The sequence below is a fragment of the Saccopteryx bilineata genome, chromosome 5, assembly GCF_036850765.1.
Source record: "Saccopteryx bilineata isolate mSacBil1 chromosome 5, mSacBil1_pri_phased_curated, whole genome shotgun sequence".
Classification (NCBI taxonomy): Eukaryota; Metazoa; Chordata; class Mammalia; order Chiroptera; family Emballonuridae; genus Saccopteryx; species Saccopteryx bilineata.
The window spans coordinates 132,334,132-132,345,837 of record NC_089494.1 but is presented as its reverse complement, the minus strand read 5'-3'; the positions used below and the strand labels follow the sequence as shown (position 1 = coordinate 132,345,837).

At 40.4% G+C, this 11,706-nt stretch overlaps 1 pseudogene; it reads right to left on the bottom strand.

The window, feature by feature from the left end:
- Positions 1–9,060: 9,060 nt before the first annotated feature.
- Positions 9,061–9,248, bottom strand: LOC136307306 (small nucleolar RNA SNORA81; annotated as a pseudogene).
- Positions 9,249–11,706: the final 2,458 nt, after the last annotated feature.

Here is an 11,706-nt window from a genome sequence, read left to right as displayed (position 1 = left end):
AGTTTCCAGGTCCATCCATGTTGTCGCAAAAGGTAAAATTTTCTTCTTTTTTACAGCTGCATAGTATTTCATTGTGTATATGTACCACGGCTTTTTAATTCACTTGTCCACTGACAGACACTTGGGCTGTTTCCAGATCTTGGCTATTGTAAACAATGCTGCAATAAACATGAAGGTGCATTTCTTCTTTTGAATCAGAGATTTGGTATTCTTAGGATATATTTCTAAAAGTGGGATGGCTGGGTCAAAAGGAAGATCCATTTTTAATTTTTTGAGGAATCTCCATAATGTTTTCCACAGTGGCTACATAAGTCTGCATTCCCACCAGCAGTGCAGGAGGGTTCCCTTTTCTCCACATCCTCACCAGTACTTATTATGTGTTGTTTGGTTGATGAGCGCCATTCTGACTGGTGTGAGGTGATATTTCATTGTGGTTTTAATTTGCATTTCTCTAATGATTAGTGATGTTGAGCATTTTTTCATCTGCCTATTGGCCTCTTTGGAGAAGAGTCTATTCATTACTTTTGCCCATTTTTTGATTGGATTGTTTACCTTCTTGGTGTTGAATTTTACAAGTTCTTTATAAATTTTGGTTATTAACCCCTTATCAGATGAATTGTCAAATATATATACTCCCATTGTGTGGTTTGTCTTTTAATTTTGTTCATATTGTCTTTAGCTGTGCAAAAGCTTTTTAGTTTGATATAGTCTCATTTGTTTATCCTGTCCTTTATTTCCCTTGTGTGTGGAGATAAATCAGCAAATATATTGCTGCAAGAGATGTTGGAGAGCTTACTGCCTATGTTTTCTTCCAAGATGATTATGGTTTCATGACTTACATTTAAGTCTTTTATCCATTTTGAGTTTATTTTTGTGAATGGTGTAAGTTGGTGGTCTAGTTTCATATTTTTGCAAGTACCTGTCCAATTTTCTCAACACCATTTGTTAAAGAGACTGTCTTTACTCCATTGCAGGGATCGGGAAGCTTTTTGGCTGAGAGAGCCATGAGCGCCACATATTTTAAAATGTAATTCCATGAGAGCCATGCAATGACCCGTGTACATTATGCATTATCCAATAAAAATTTGGTGTTGTCTGAGAGGACAGCTATGATTGGCTCCAGCCACCCGCAACCATGAACATGAGCGGTAGGAAATGAATGGATTGTAATACATGAGAATGTTTTATATTTTTAACGTTATATATTTTTTTTATTAAAAATTTGTCTGTGAGCCAGATGTAGCCATCAAAAGAGCCACATCTGGCTAGCGAGCCATAGGTTCCTGACCCCTGCTCTATTGTATGCTATTACCTCCTTTGTCAAATATCAATTGTCCATAAAGGTGTGGGTTTATTTCTGGGTTCTCTGTTTGGTCTATTGATCTGTATGCCTGTTCTTATACCAGTACCAAACTATTTTGAGTACAGTAGCCATGTAGTATAACTTGATATCAGAAGGTATGATACAACACACTTTATTCTTCTTTTTCACGATTGCTGAGGCTATTCGTGTTTTGTTTTGTTTTTTTGGTTCCATATGAAGTTTTGGAATATTTGTTCTATATCTTTGAAGGATGCCATTGAGATTTAAATTTTTTTTTTTTTACAGAGACAGAGAGTGAGTCAGAGAGAGGGATAGACAGGGACAGACAGACAGGAACGGAGAGAGATGAGAAGCATCAATCATCAGTTTTTCGTTGCACATTGCGACACCTTAGTTGTTCATTGATTGCTTTCTCACATGTACCTTGACTGCGGGCCTTCAGCAGACCGAGTAACCCCTGCTGGAGCCAGCGACCTTGAGTTCAAGCTGGTGGGCTTTTCTCTAACCAGATGAGCCCACGCTCAAGCTGGCGACCTTGGAGTCTCGAACCTGAGTCCTCTGCATCCCAGTCCAATGCTCTATCCACTGCGCCACCGCCTGGTCAGGCTTTATTTATTTATTTATTTTGTATTTTTCTGAAGCTGGAAACGGGGAGAGACAGTCAGACAGACTCCCGCATGCGCCCGACCAGGATCCACCCGGCACGCCCACCAGGGGGCGACGCTCTGCCCCTCTGGGGCATCGCTCTGTTGCGACCAGAGCCACTCTAGCGCCTGGGGCAGAGGCCAAGGAGCCATCCCTAGCTCCTGGGCCATCCCTGCTCCAATGGAGCCTCGCTGCAGGAGGGGAAGAGAGAGACAGAGAGGAGGGGGAGGGGTGGAGAAGCAAATGGGCGCTTCTCCTGTGTGCCCTGGCCGGGAATTGAACCCGGGACTTCTGCACGCCAGGCCGACGCTCTACCACTGAGCCAACCGGCCAGGCCTATTTATTTTTTTAATTTTTTTTTTTTTTTGCCATTGAGATTTTAATAGGAATTGCACTGAATTTATAGATTGCTTTGGGTAATATAGACATTTTAATGATGTTTATTCTTCCTAATCATGAACATGGTATATGCATCCACTTGTTTGTATCTTCCTTGATTTCTTTTATCAATGTTTTATCATTTTCCAAGTACAAGTCTTTAACCTCCTGGTTAAATGCACTCCTAGGTACTATATTTTTTTTGTTGCAATGGTGAAAGGAATTGTTTTCTTAATTTCTCTTTCAGATAGTTCATTGTTGGTGTATAAAAATGCCACTGATTTCTGAATATTAATTTTATATCCTGCCACCTTGCTGAATTCATTTATCAGGTCCAGTAGTTTTTTGACTGGGACTTTAGGATTCTCTATATACAATATCATATCATCTGCAAATAATGATAGTTTTACTTCTTCTTTTCCAATTTGAATGTCTTTTATTTCTTCTTCTTGTCTGTTTGCTGTGGCTAGGACTTCCAAACCTATGTTGAATAAGAGTGGTGAAAGGGGGCACCCCTGCCTTGTTCCTGATCTTAAGGGGATTGCTTTTCATTTTTGCCCATTGATTATGATGTTGGCAGTGGGTCTGTCATAGATGGCCTGTATCATGTTGAAGTATGTTCTCTGTATTCCCATTTTGCTGAGAATTTTGATCATGAATGAGTGCTGGATTTTATCAAATACTTTTTCTGCATCTATTGATATTATCATGTGGTTTTTCTCCTTTCTTTTGTTTATGTGATGAATCACATTGATTGATTTGCTAATATTGTACCAGCCTTGCCTCCCCAGAATAAATCTCACTTGATCATGATGTATGATTTTTTTCATGTATTGCTGGATCCGGTTTGCTAATATTTTGTTGAGAATTTTAGCATCTAAGTTCATCAGGGTTATTGGCCTATAGTTTTCTTTCTTTGTGTTGTCTTTGCCTGGTTTTGGAATGAGGATTATGCTTGCCTCATAAAAGGAGCTTGGAAGTCTTCCCTCCTCTTGAATTTTTTGAAATAGCTTGAGAAGGACAGGAGTTAGTTCTTCTTTGAATATTTGGTAGAATTTGCCTATGAAGCCATCTGGCCAGGACTTCTGTTTGTTGGTAACTACTTCAATCTCATTTATTCTAATTGGTCTGTTTAGGTTTTCTGATTCTTCCAGATTGATTTTTGAAAGATTATATGTTTCAGGGTGTTGGAGGAAAGCCAAAGCACAGAGTGACTTTCTGTTCCCATCCTGAGGAAGTGAAGGTTGAGACCAAGAATACATGACTAAAGGCAGTTGCATCCAAAGAAGGCTCAAGGACGTGATGCTTGGCCCTGCTGGAGCTTTCTGCAGGTCAGGAATCAGACAGCAGATGGTGTGGTGTTATGTCTCAGAAAGGGCAAGAGAGATCTAATTAGTTTTACAAAACTAAATAATAAAATTGTATACTGTATTCTGCTTGTTAGTTTCTCATGCATGATGTCATGTTTCTGCTTAATAAATTGGATAGCTGATCTTTCCAAGGCACTTCAATCTAGGAGAGATTGGGGTCCTCCACTTGCAGTATTGTTGCTGCCTCATTCTTTTGCAGCTCCTCTTCATGAGACCCTGAATACAACAACAAATGGCACCTGAACAGGGGATGTGAGGAGGAAATAAGTTTTCGAGACAGCTTTCGATTTTCAGACCAAAGGAACCAGAGGGATTTGTGCTGACAGGTAAGTCCCTACTCTGGGATAGTGGAGCAATGGGGAATTCCCCATCGAGTGACTATGAAGCCTATGCTTATTCGCAGTTGCTTAAGAGATTGTTACATTGTTCCAAAGTCAAAGTTGAAAGAAAAACTTTAGATGAACTATGGTATTTAGTTAGAAGGCATTGTTATTGGTTTACCCCCACAGGAAAAAATTTACTAAATCTATGACAGTGGAGATTAGTAATGAAGTCTCCTCAGAGAGCTCATAAGAGTGGAGAAATCATTCCTTTAAAAGGCTGGTCCAATGGTAGTGGGTTATCAGAACTTATTAACTTAGTTTGCCACTCAGCTGGAATTGGGGTGGAGGAGAGGTCTCAGCATGGTCAACCTGAACTGCCAGTTAGTTGCAGCAGCTATAGAAGTTGAGAATGGGTAGGAAACTCAGGTATTAGGAAAGTTACAGCTTTTTCTGTTATGGTCTGCTTTTCTTTAATGTTTTAGATACAATCCTCTGAACTATCATTTTGTTTCTTTTTTATTCTTTGCCTGGAAATTTAGACAGGAGACTCCTGATGGATCCGATTACAAAATCTCTCAGTAGTCGCGAGTTTTTTTTTTTTTGGAGAGATTTTGATTAGTCCTATCCATCCTTAGTATCTGTCAGAAAATACCCTAAGATCAGGCAGGCATTTTTCTAGTCTGATTGTGCTCTGAAATCCCAGGTTTCTCTCTGGCTGGTTTGGTTTGTCTGATTCTAGGTTCTGTTTAGTTTTTGTTTGATGTTGTCTAAAATGTGATTTTTAAGGCCTGAATTAAATTGTTGCATGCAAAAATTGGAAATGCCAGGTCTTATATTAAAAAAATAGTTTCATCCCTACATTTTTTGCTTTAAAATTGGAACTTGTAAAGAGCTCTTGTTTAAATTTAAATTGAATGGAATGTGGATCTTTAAGACTTGATAATTTGGTTAGTAAATTGTAAGATATATTTGTAGTTAGAAGTCAAATAGTAATTCAAGTATTAGGATTAATCAAAGTTATGTGTTACACTTCTTTTTCTGTGCTGAAAATTGTCTTGTTTGTGTGTAAAGATGTGCTCATATGTGTGAAACAAAGTAATTAAGCAAAACTAAGTAGGGCCCTAAAAAGTCATTTCAAGAATTTGTCTCAAGCTGCTTCAGGCAGTTGGCTTCTTGTTAGGCCACATCCTGCAAAAAGAGTGACTTTTTGAATTACGGTCTAAAGTTTCTGATGTGGAGGTTTGACATAGTACTAACCCTTTCAAAACTGACAAGATAATTGGCCTCTGCCTCCTCCTTCTGTTATGGGGAGATGTTAGCTCAGACTGTTCTTTCAAGAGAATAATATTTACAATTTATAACTTGGTGGGAGGATCAGGCTCGTATTCAAGTTAATTGGAATGCTAATGCTAACCCTCCTGTTAATATTACACAAGATCAGCTTTTTGGATAGGGACAGTTTGCTGATTTACAACAGCAATGTGGGCAAAATAGGGGGGTGAGGATTTGCTCTTATCTCTACAGATATGGGAGACAGTGGATACCTTCCAAAAATTTGAAGCCTCGGCATGAGTCAGAAGTAGAAGAGAGGGAGATTTAACATCTTTGAGCTGCCAGAAGAAGAAATAGAGAGACTAAGCTTAGAGCCAAAGGTTATCAGAGAAGTGAAGGTGAAGACAACTGCAACACTAAAAGCTGAACCACCTACTTGGAGGCAACTAAAGAAACTTATTCAGGAGGCAAAAGGTGTTTTAATTGGGACTAAGACTCCAAAAACATCCTTGACTCTGTTTCTGGCAATGCTGGTTGTTGTGTCTGTAACAGTAAGCAGAACTAACTATTCTTACTGGATGTATATTCCTAATCTTTCTTTAAATAGACCTGTTCATTGGAAAGACACTCCTTTTTTCTGTTTATGTTAATAATTCTGTTTGGCTTTCAGGACCATTTGACAGCCGTGGACCCTTAAGGCTTGAAGAAGGACAGGTTACATCAAATTATACTATGGGCTCAGATGGATTATCCATTTGTATAGGTGCAGGAGATTATTAGTTAAACATAAAATCACAGGGTTGGTTATCTACTATACAAAATGGGTCATGTCACCTTATTCTATATATATTACAAGGGTGGACCTTTCAGACTTATGTATGTCTACCTTATATGTTCACAATTGGTCCTATGTTCTGGAATAAATCAATTAATCTCATTACATGTATGAATTGTTCTTTTTATACATGTCTCAATTCCTCTATTAATTATAATCAATCTGTTGATTCTGTGTATATACTTAAAGCCAGAACAGGAGTCTGGATCCCTGTTCAGATGCATAGACAATAGCATAACTTGCCTGAAATGTATTTAATAGATGAGGCTCTAAAAAAGATATATATGACACTTTCAGAGAAAAACTGAAATTGCTTTCTAGTACACCTTTATTAAGTAGTATTGCTGATGGATTATCTGAACTAAACCCTGTTAAACATTTGCAATTATTAGCTTTTACAAAAGCGCATTAATTGTCATTGCTGTTTTATGTTTTTGTATTTGCTTAGTCTGGAGAAAGAGCAGAAGTGACTTGTGTCATCCTGCAGGATGAGCCTCCTTGTACATCATAATGTTGCTGAATGAGTTAAGAAAAGGGAGGAGATGTTGGAGAAAAGCCAAAGCACCGAGTGACTTTCTGTTCCCATCCTGAGGAAGTGAAGGTTGAGACCAAGAATACATGACTAAAGGCAGTTGCATCCAGAGAAGGCTCAAGGACGTGATGCTTGGCCCTGCTGGAGCTTTCTGCAGGTCAGGAATCAGACAGCAGATGGTGTGGTGTTATGTCTCAGAAAGGGCAAGAGAGATCTAATCAGTTTTGCAAAACTAAATAATAAAATTGTATACTGTATTCTGCTTGTTAGTTTCTTATGCTTGATGTCATGTTTCTGCTTAATAAATTGGATAGCGGATCTCTCCAAGGCACCTCAATCCAGGAGAGATTGGGGTCCTTCACTTGCAGTATTGTTGCTGCCTCATTCTTTTGCAGCTCCTCTTCATGAGACCCTGAATATGACAACACAAGGAATTTTTCCATTTCATCTAGGTCAGCAGTTCTCAACCTGTGGATCGCAACCCCGGGGGGGTCGAACAACCAAAACACAGGGGTTGCCTAAAGCCATCGGAAATACATATTTTATTTAAAAATGTATTGTATAATAAATATGTATTTTCCGATGGCTTTAGGCGACCTCTGTGTTTTAGTCGTTCAACCCCCACCGGGGTTGCGACCCACAGGTTGAGAACCGCTGCTCTAGGTTGTTTAATTTTTTTGCATACAGATCTTCATAGTATTTTCTTACAATCTTTTATATTTCTGCTGTGTCAGTTATTACTTCTCCACTCTCATTTCTAATTTTATTTATTTGAGTCCTCTCTCTCTCTCTCTCTCTCTCTCTCTCTCTCTCTTTTTGTGAGTCTGGTTAAAGGTTCATCAATCTTATTTACCTTTTCAAAGAACCAGCTCTTGGTTTCATTGATCTGCTGTATTGTATTTTTAGGCTCTTTGTCATTTATTTCTGCTCTGATCTTTATTATTTCCTTCCTTGTACTTCCTCTGGGCTTTACTTTCTGTTATTTTTCTAGTTCTTTTAGATGCAGGGTTAAGTTATTTATTTGAGCTTTTTTTTTTTTTTTTTTTTTTTTTGCTTCTTATGGTATGCCTGTAATGTTATGAACTTCCCTCTCAGTACTGCCTTTGCTGTGTCCCATAAATTTTGAGTTGTTGTATGTTTGTTTTCATTTGTTTCAAGGAAATTTTTTATTTCTTCCTTGATCTCATTGTTAACCCATTTGTTATTTAATAACATGATCTTTAGTCTCCAAGTGTTTGAATATTTTTCAGTTTTTCTATTGTAGTTGATTTCTAGTTTCATGCTATGGTGATCAGAGAAGATGCTTGATATGACTTCAATCTTCTTAAATTTATTGAGACTCATTTTGTGTCCTAACATGTGGTCTATCCTAGAGAATGTACCATGAATGCTTGAAAAGAATGTATATTTTGCTGCTTTAGGGTGAAAGGTTCTGAAGATCTCTATTAAATCCAGTTGATCTAGTGTGTCCTTTAAGACTGCTGTTTCTTTGTTAATTTTCTTTTTTGAGGATCTATCCATTGATGTTATTAGGGTGTTAAAATCCCCTACTATTATAGTATTGCTATTGATCTCACCCTTTATGTCCATCAAAATCTGCTTTATATATTTAGGTGCATAGATATTTATAATCATTATATCTTCCTGTTGGATTGCTCCCTTTATCATTATGTAGTGACCTTCTTTATCTTTTACTATAGTCTTTGTTTTAAAGTCTATTTTGTCAGATATAAGTATTGCTACACCAGCTTTTTTTTTCATTACCATTTGCATGAAATACTGTTTTCTATCCTTTTACTTTTAGTCTATATGTATCTTTTGTTTTGAGGTGGGTTTCTTGTAGATAGCATATGTATGGGTCCTGTTTTCTTATCCATTCAGCTAACCTATGTCTTTTGATTGGAGCATTTAATCCATTTATATTTAAGGTTATTATTGATATGTAGTTGTTTATTGCCATTTTTTTCTTTAAATCTGCATTCTTCTTTTACTGGGTCCCCCTCCCCCCAGCTTTGTTCTGTCTACAGCAGGCCCATTAACACTTCTTGCAGCATTGGTTTGGTTGTGATGAATTCTTTGAGGTTTTATTGTCTGGGAACCTTTTTATTTCTCCTTCAATCTTAAATGGTAGCCTTGCTGGATAAAGAAGTTTGGGTTGTAGGTTCTTGTTCTGCATTACTTTGAATATTGTTTGCCATTCTCTCTGGCCTCAAGTGTTTCTGTTGAGAAGTCAAATGTCATTCTTATGGGGGTTCCTTTGTAGGTAAATAACTGTTTTTCTCTTGCAGCTTTTAATATTCTTTCTTTATCTCTTAGCTTTGGTATTTTGATTATGATGTGTCTTGGTGTGGGTATCTTTGGGGTTATTTTTATTTATTTTAACATATTGCACCAAATCTTAAGACAAAGGATACTGGGCATTAAGAAAGAGGTCCACCCCAGTCTTTACAATCTAGTGCATTTACTTTTGGGTTCTTTTTAAATGGGATTCTCTCAGCTTCTTGAACCTGTGTGACTCTTTCCTGCATCAATTTAGGGAAATTTTCAGCTATAATTTCTTTGAAGAGGTTCTCTATCCCTTGTTTTTTTCTCTTCTCCTTTAGAAACCCCTATTATGTGGATATTGTTTCTCTTCATGTTGTCACAGAGCTCTCTTAGAGTTTTCTCAGACTTTTTTACCCTTTTTTCTTTTTGCTGTTCTGCTTCTGTGCTTTCGCTTATCTTTTCCTCTAAGTTGCTGATTCGATCTTCTGCTTCATCCAGCCTGCTTTTAATTCCTTCTAGTGTAGTCTTCTTTTCTGATATTGTGTTTATCATTTCTGTCTGGTTCTTTTTTATGATTTCAATGTCCTTTTTGATACTTGATATCTCTTTATTTAGGTGTTCATTATGTACATCCATTGTTGCTCTAAGATCCTTGAGCATCCTAACAATCATTATTTTAAACTCTGCATCCAGTAATTTTGTTATTTCCATCTCACTCAGTTCTTTTTCTGGGGATTTCTCTTGTTGATTCATTTGGATTGCATTTCTTTGTCTTCCCCTTTTGTGTATACACTCTTCCTTTGGGTGTGTTGTTTGTGTAGATAGCTGAGTCTAGGGTTGGTATTGTCTGCCTCCAATTTTCAGTTGTGCTGTTTCTAGGTCTTCTTGGGTTGGTATCAGCTGTTGTTTGTAATCTGCTGTGGACTGCTTATCTGTGGATCTGTTATCACTATTCTTTTTGCTATTTGTGTTGACATTTTCTATGTCTTAGCTGGGTCAGGTGTGAGGGACCCTTCCTTAAGCTACCTCTATAACTAGGGTTGTTAGGTCCTGAACTGGTGGTCTCTACATCTAGCCCCTGGATGTGCCAGCCCTGTAACTCCTGGCCGGAGCCTGGTGCAGATTGGTGGGGTTCACTACCTATGATTGGCTCTTATTTACCTTTTTGGAGCTACAGGTGATCCAGATATTGTGGCTGCCTCTGCTGGGCCCAGGTGCCATTGTAAATATCAGCTACACTCCTAGGTTAGCTTTTATCTACTCTTGGCCTGGGGAAGTTCCTTTGAAAGTTCAAGTTGCCCTGAGATCCACTTTCTGTTGCCTCTTATTGCTGGTTACTTGTTGGGCTCAGTAGTGTAATTCAGTGAGTAGGTATGGTATTGGATGCAGCTTGCCTCTTAGCCTCAGATGTTATTTTATACATACTTTTTATTTATTTTATTTTGGTTTTTTTCTTCTTTTTCAGCACTCAGAAGGGTGTGGTCTCAGGGGACCAGTGGGTGTGGCCTCGGTTCTCCCAATGTGTGGTCTGTTCACCAGTCTCTTGCTGCTGCTGTTGCCACTTTGGGTATTTGGGCTTGGGCACTGCCAGTGCTAGCCCACCACCATGACCACTGTGGCTTCTGCCACCCTGGTTGGGCCCGCACGCTCCTGCTTGGACTGACCTGGAGGTTGCTTGGGCCCCAACCACTGCCAAAGGCAGACTCATGCCTGGGCTGGATTGTGCGCAAGCTCAACCTCCACAGTGGCTTGCCGCTGCTTCTGCCACTTCAGGGGACCCATGTGCACCTGTTAGGACCGCTTCCGCTGCCACCAGGGCTTCAGCCACTGCCAGGGGTGGGCCCACGCTGCAGGCATGATTGCGCATGAGCCCAGACTTCCTCAGCAGCCACCATGGCTCCTGCCTCTGCAGGTGGGCCCACGCTCAGCTGCTCCGACCCCTCTGCTGTCCTCTGGGTCCCCTCTGCCTCCAAGGGTGGGCGGGATTGTGCATGAGCTCGGACCTCCACAGTGGCCGCTGTGGAGCCTGGCTCCATGGGCCAGCCCATGTGCCTGCGCTCAGACTGCCTCTGCAGTCTCCTGGGCTCAGTGGCGGGCGGGTTTCCTAGCTCACTTCGACCTTTGCAGTGGCCACTGCGGCCCTCACCTCCACAGGCCGGCCAGAGCGTGCCCAGTCGGACTGTCCTTGCACTCTAGGCAGGCCCACACCCTCGCCCCAACCTCTGCAGTGGCCACCGTCACTTCTGCCTTCGCAGGTGGGCCAGTGCATACTCGCTTGGACCACCCTGACTTCTGCAGCTTCTCTCATGGCCACCAGCTTGCCTGCCCCTGGTGAGCACTCTCAGCAGCGTGGGGAGGGGGGGATAGCTCTGACTCCAGCACTCACTACCTGTGTCTCTAATGTGTGCCTGCCTCTAAGTGCCTCTTTTCTAACTGGGGCAGGGGAGCCTCCAGTGGATGGGGTAATTTCTTCCCTTTGCTGGAGTTGCTGCTCTGAGGAAAAATGTTTACTTTAGATTTGGGGCATGATTCAGCCCAGGGGTTAGGGTGTCCATCCCTCAAAGTGTCTCCCCGTTCCTTTGAGACCACACTCTCCCCTGGCAACTCCAGTCTTCCCAGTGCTCTCCGTTCCCAAAGCCCTGGGCATGGAGACATGCAGTTCCTTTAATATGGAGCCTGGGTCCAAGAGTTCCGTCTCCTTCTCTCAAACAGTATCTAGGCTTCTTTATCAGCCAAATACAGTCCGTTCGCCCCTTCCAGGC